The following is a 6,299-nucleotide window of genomic DNA, read 5'->3' as shown; positions in this document are numbered from 1 at the left end:
ACACCTTCCTCGTCTAGCCTTGATTGTTAGCCTACTGAAGCTACTTATTATCTAAGTTTGGGACATTCTGTTCGGACTCCCTTGGCCCAGAAAACATCACCCTGACTTGTGCAAGCATGTTTGCAAATCCCTCTGCACTTCTATGTGTCAATCACGATAATTCAATTCAGTCATAGCACAGCGTTTGACCCTTATCACATGGAGTGCCAACTCTTTAACGAGCATACAGCTTTATTCAATCGTTTTATTCATAGCACTTGTGGAGCAGGGAAATTATTTTACTGCTATTGTTAAATAATTGTCATCATTACCATTGCATTAATAATATAATCTGGAGTTTATATTGCATTCAGGGGTTAAACAGTGTCTCTTTCAGAAAGACTGAGTTGCAGGCTGACAGGAAGTTGTATGCAGAAGTGAAAGCAGGAAGTTATTTTGAGCAGCAGGCTAAGACGAGGCTTTAACAATGTAACAGATAGCTTTAAGAAGGCTTTAAGGTTTTATGCATACAGGTATTAAATTAACTTTGTATTCCAGGTGCAGTTATAACTATTTTATACATATTGCATATCTGTGCTTATTTGAGTTGATGTTCAGGTTCTTTAAAGGTCTTAAGCTTCATCTAGTGAGAGTGTCTAGATGATCCATGCTGAGGGAAAACTAGAACATAGAAGGAATTGCAATACATGCTTACAAAACACTTATATATCAGATCATTTTATATTAAGGTTTTAGTAGAGGTTCTTGGTTAAAACATTTATTTAGTAGAAGACATACACATAGTCTCAGTGAGCTTCTGGTCTGGTAAAAGGTCAGAAGTGCAACAGGTGAATTGAGAAAGAGCATTTGAGGACGAGACACAGACAGTAGGTGAAGAGGTGACACAAAGAGCATGTGAGGTCGTGACACACACACACATAGAGTTAAATTTATTTAGAGGAGAGATTACTCATGTCTGGTTGTAACTGCAAAAGTGTCTCGGTAAAAGAGGAACCGTTCCTTGTTGTCTCGGCAAGAAAGAGGAACAAGACAAGAACTGAAAGGTAGACAGGAAGGGCTAGCCATGAAAATAGAAGATGATCTTCTGGGTTAAAAGTCTGATCTATGTATAAAATGTATCTGTGACGCATGAAGGGGCGTCAGTAAATCAAACCCTGATGCTATAAAATATCTGTTCATGCTTTGATTAAGTCGAGGACTACTGGCTGTCTGCGTACAGAGTGTCTTCCCACACGTGTGTTCATTAAAATCATTGTTGGACCAAGATCCTCTGGACCATGGGTGGTGTGTACTCTCCTTCCTCAATTTTGAACCTTAACACACTACAGTTCGGTGCCTGATACTGCAGCACTGCTTCAAAGGTCTTGTAGATTCTATTCATGAACACATCAGAGCTGTTTCAGTGTAACAAGAAGAACTAAAACTAATATTAGGCGAATATAATGTCATAATTACTAAAGTATATGCAGATATACAGGATGTTATTTTTATAGTGAAATATAACAATACTTTCCCCCCACACTGAGTGGCATAAAAGATCCATTGTTGTCAGTGAGCACTGAATTTGGGGAACACAGTGGCTGAGATTCAGCAGATTGTAGCCAGACTAATTCTGGTATTAAAGTGTGAAGTGTTTCAAAGTGTTAAATGATTTGGGCTTTTAATGGAATCTTCATGTTTTCTCAGTGTGTCCTCATTTTCCTCTCACTTTGTCTACAGGGACCTGGGTTTGGAAGTACACACAAACATTTATAAAAATATGCAGAAAAACACATCTCAGTCCTTCATTACTGAGATTTTCAGTCACTTTTTATAATTTATTGTACCGTGGATTATTTATGCAGCGATGTGATGAAATGTGTACATGTATTTATTGTATTGTGAAATATTTAGTGCTGCATAAATTTAGAAATATGAAGGGTTGCCATTGCAAAATCAAACTGTTGCATCTGCTGGATTTTTTACAGTTGCAGTTATTCAAACTTGAAAACATGCTTATAGATATGACACAGAGGGAAGAGGCTGCCATTATCAAGCTACATCTATCTGTATGTTAATTTTAAAACGTCTTGGTCGTCGACACCTAAGTGAGAGGATCGTTAATGTCTTGCTGTGAAAAGGCAAACAGGATGAAGATGCCTCTTTGACGTCTGTCTCTTATAAAAATCAGCCTGCATTTCAATACATTTGAGAACCAAACATAGTAAGTTTGCACCAGTCTTTGAAATGAAAATGCTTGTTATTGGTTCCTACTGGACATTAGTTCCAGCTAAACTTTGGTAGAAAAAAGTTAATAGTTTTTATACTAAGAAGCACTGAAGCGTGGAGGCAGAGGCCACGAGGTACGGCCGTGCAGCGCCAGTAATGAGTAAAACACTGAAAATGACTAACGATGTCCTCCTGATTAACTGTTATTAAAGCACATTAACATTAAAAGTTTTCTTCAAACCTGAACTCCTTTTCCTGCAAATCATTGGACGTCTGAGTTGGTAAATCAGTACAAGAAATCATTGTCATCATCATCAAGTTCTCCTGTACAAACAATGATGTAAGTTTTTTGTTTCTTCCCTTAAATATGAGGAAAGTCTCACTAAAGGACACTTTTGTCATTCCTCTGTTAGAATTTCTTATATTTTTAAGGTTGTCTTTATTTTCTGTGATCACCGTAAAGGTTGTCACTGTTGTGTTTCTTCGAGCTTCTTAGTTTCTGTTTTATTTTGAAGACCATGTTTAGCTTAGTTCATGCTTTATAATCTGGTTTCCATTTATGTTTAGAATTGTTTATGTTATGTTTCTTATTCATCAAAATTTATTTCATTATTTTCCTTCATTTCTGTTTCTCTAACTGCCCCTTAGTTATCTCATACATTGTGTTCTGTTTCCACGTGATGTTACTTCCTGTTTGATTTTGTAAATATCCTGTCTCTCGTGTTTCCCTCTCACTCAGTTCACTGCTGAGTCATGCTGTCTTCCTGCTGACCCATCTCTGTGAGCTATCTGTGTTTCTGTTTGGATTGGAACTACAATAAATGGCTTGTGATTTTGTTGATGTTTTCTGCTGGAGTCTGCATTTGGGTCTTCAACCTGTGATTATTAAACTGGTTATTAAATAAAGTATGCAACACAGCCAAAGTGGTCCGGACATCAGTGCTCTTCTTTCCTGCTGAAACACAGCGAGGGTACCTCTGTCATAACATAGTCTAAGGAGCTTGGAGAGAAAAGCGTCTCGACTTCTTTTATCTTCTTGAAGACGTTTTATCCGAGAAGCTTCTGAGAAGAATCCTCTGCCTAATCACACGAGCCGAGGTGTTGTTACGGCCCTAGCAGGGCCGCCTCCTGAAGTTGCCCATGTGGGCGTGTCCTACCAGCTCTCCTGCCTTAGGTGCCACCTCTTTCTATTGTACAGCTGACTCCCATCAGCAATTAAAGGTATTTAAGCCCAGAGAAAGGTGAGCTCTGGGCCAGAGTGCCATGTGAGTGGTTGCAGCTATGGTTGGTGTTTGCAGCTAGTGAGTTGTATTTTGTGATTGCTTGCTTCTGCTCGGTGGAGAGGAGTGTGTTTGGTCACTAAACTCTTCTTTGCTTTTCAGTTGACTTACTGATGCCTGAGTTTTTGTTTGTTTCCTTAAATGGTGATAGCGGCTTGCCCTTCTCTTATAGTTGAGCTATTAATAGAAACTTTAATAAAACTCTTTAATTTAACCATTTTGCCTCTGTCTCCTTTTTCTGATGGACACATTTTGTTACTTCCCCCTCATTGCCTGGACCCCTTTTAGGGCAACATAATGGTGTGAAAACAGGTGTGGGTCACAATCAGCCAAGGTTCCGGGTGGACCCACTGTGAAAGCTAGCCCCTCCCTATCATGTGATTCACTGAGGTTAAAGGGCCCAGGATGTGAGTGGACGTTAAGGCGTCTGGGGAGGATCTCAAAACTGAGTTTTTTTTTTTTGTTTTGTTTTTTTTCAACAGTGGACGTAGATGCTGCTTTCACTCCTGTTTCAAACCATCTGTCTTCTCTTTCCAAAAGGTGGACACTGGCATCCTCAAAACACTGACCTTTTGACCTTTAGATGCAAATGTGCAGCTGAGTCTTGTCTCGTGGTAGTGGCTCTTCTATGTTGTGCCATGCGTTTATGAAGTCTCTCCAATGTAGAGGTCTGGGCATTCCTCGCTGCACAGCACAGCATACACTACGTTTTTAACTTTGTGTTTAGGAGTTTCTGCTCCTTAGACTACAGTGACGTGGATGACAGAGAACTGTTACAGGCCATAACATGTTTTATTTTTTCTTTCTTCCTGAATCATAATTCTAGAAATGCTGGCTAACTTCTAAAATGAATCAGCCAGAACACATCGCTTTGTTGAAGTTCGAAGAACTGCCCTCCTGTTCCAGCACCAAAAGTGGTCCTAAAGTAGGAGGGTAGTTACCTGAAATGCCCTGTTTATATTCAGCAAAGTTGTTTGTTTGGGAGAGCGGCTGCCTGTTGAAGACCCTGAGGTGCGAAGATTGATATCCTTATCCACTGATAGGGGAACAAACCTGCCACAGGCAAGCACAGCTGTGACAGCGACAAGGCACTGACTCAGCCATCGGAGGATCCAGTAGCTGCCTTAACCGTCAGTCTCTATTTAGAATTAAAGCAGCAATCAATAGAGCAGCCATTCACCCTGCCTCTCATGCCGCCTGCTTCCAAATGGGAGGTTTTAAATCTAAAGAAGCTGAACTTATAGTTTTGAAATTCTTCTTTTTATTTTAAATGTTCTTACATGCTTCTCTTTAACAGATGACATTTGACCTTCCTGCTGCTGCGGAGTCGGGGCGGTCTGCCTCCCCCCACCGCAGGGAAAAGGGAAACACCACCTGGGTCTGGGTGCAGTTCCCCCCTCCAGGGGCGGGGGCACCTAGACCCGGTTTGTAGAGTACGCTTGGGGAGTGTGATTGTGTGTACAACGTCTCTTTATGTCTGTCTCCACGTTGGCTGAGTGTGGAGTAAGTGCATATGAGAGCATGAGGGTGGGAATGGATGTTTGTATCTGTGTGTGCCTGTATGTCTGTGTCTATATGTCAGGTTGGGTGTCAGGCGCCACCTCTCTGGGGACACCTCAGGCCCTCCAAGGTTTGGAGGCCTATCTCCCCCTACTACCACTTCCCCTGCCAGTGGCGGACTCCCTCAGACATCGGTGCGTTGGTGGTTCTTTGTGTCCGGGGATGGGCATCCAGGTACACACCGGCTCACTCCTTGGCGGCCGCTTATCGGGGCCTGGAGCCTGGTGCTCGCTCGGGCCACTTCGGAGGTGGGGTGCCCCCGGCCTCTCGGCCTGGGGCTCGGTCACTCAGGCGCAGCTGGCTGCCGGCGGAGCTCACGGGCGCGTCACTGCAACTCCCCCTGGCTTCTGCTCCGCGGCTGCTGAGTGAGCCCTCATCTGGGACTCTCCTCAGCTCTTTCTGGGACAGTGGCGCGGCTGCCCCTCTGTTGGTCTTTCTTGGTCTCTTGTGTTCTGGGGGCCTCTGGATGTCTGGAGTTTTGATCTCCTCCACACCTGCTTCATGCCCTGGAGGACGGGGCTGTGGCCCCCCCACACCCTCTAGCAGATCATTACATGAAGGAACCTTTTAAAAAAACAAAAAACAAGCGCGTCCATGCTCACAGGTGTACACACGGGTGATCACACCCACAAACTACACCCTTTTTGGCTCCTACCTCAAAGCACACTGTGTTCTGTTGATCTTATGTGCTGCACAATAATGTTTAATATTTAGTATTTACTGTCATATTCCCATATATCATTGTGATGTTGTTTATTCTATTACTCTTGTTCTCTTCTGCTTGCTTTCTTTTTTCTTTCTCAGCAGGTGATCCAGGTGATTGATATATGCATTTTTTTTCTCTGCCCGTTCTGTTGGTTTTTGTCTTTTGCCCTTCTCCCCCGTTCCTCTTCTCAGCTGTTTCTCTTTCCCTCTTTCTTTCTCCCCTTCTTTCCCCCAGTCAAGTCTGTCCCATATTCAGTAAGTGAAAATAAAATAAACAATAAAAGGTGAATCAAATGGACCATTACGGCAAGGCTGGGATGGTCAGTTTGGTAAAGTAAATCCGTTGGGCATCTTTCTTTGCCTTTAGACAACAATTCTGATGCAAAAGAGCCAAACGGGACAGGCCAAAAAACAAAAAAAAAAACAAAAACAAAAAAAAAAAAACAGATGACATTTGCTGCAGTGATGGCTCAAGGCTGCTGCAATTAGTCACAAAAAAACAACACTGTTCAGGGGCAGATTTATCACCTGCAGTCTTCCAGAAGA

The sequence above is a fragment of the Mchenga conophoros genome, linkage group LG6 (genome assembly GCF_057382185.1).
Source record: "Mchenga conophoros isolate Kocher_MC1m ecotype Shallow Benthic linkage group LG6, M_conophoros_male_GT1.1, whole genome shotgun sequence".
NCBI classification, from domain to species: domain Eukaryota; kingdom Metazoa; phylum Chordata; class Actinopteri; order Cichliformes; family Cichlidae; genus Mchenga; species Mchenga conophoros.
This window is presented reverse-complemented; position numbering follows the sequence as displayed.